Source organism: Pteropus vampyrus, unplaced genomic scaffold (assembly GCF_000151845.1).
Source record: "Pteropus vampyrus isolate Shadow unplaced genomic scaffold, Pvam_2.0 Scaffold93, whole genome shotgun sequence".
NCBI lineage: Eukaryota > Metazoa > Chordata > Mammalia > Chiroptera > Pteropodidae > Pteropus > Pteropus vampyrus.
Window position 1 is genome coordinate 2394871 of NW_011888874.1, and position 336 is coordinate 2395206.

At 47.6% G+C, this 336-nt stretch overlaps 1 protein-coding gene across 2 annotated transcripts in view; it reads right to left on the reverse strand.

Annotated features, from left to right (window-relative positions):
• Nucleotides 1-336, reverse strand: part of RHBDD1 (rhomboid domain containing 1) — a 123838-nt gene that overhangs the window by 47407 nt on the left and 76095 nt on the right. The gene's annotated exons all lie outside the window — the stretch shown is intronic.

The following is a 336-nucleotide window of genomic DNA, read 5'->3' on the forward strand; positions in this document are numbered from 1 at the left end:
ATTCTTTTAAAGTTTCTCGACCTTAACGCCAAAGCACTGAGCGTGGCGGGCCTATAAAAAGAACCGCTTTAACGATACATACAGTCTGGCACCTCGTTAGCCCAGGTCGCTGGGGACATGGCATCACACCCCGTTCTTGGTAATCACAATCGGCACATCGTTTTTTCATCTAGTTATCCTTTTTTTAAATAAACTATGGAAAGTCTGATGTGCTACAAACAGTCCTTTTGCAGACCATCTCACCACGTGAAGTCTGTTTTAAAGTAAGTGAAGGGCGCAAAATTCCCACCTTGGTCCCGGAGGCTGGCTCGGACCGCTCTCTCCAGCTGCTCCTCC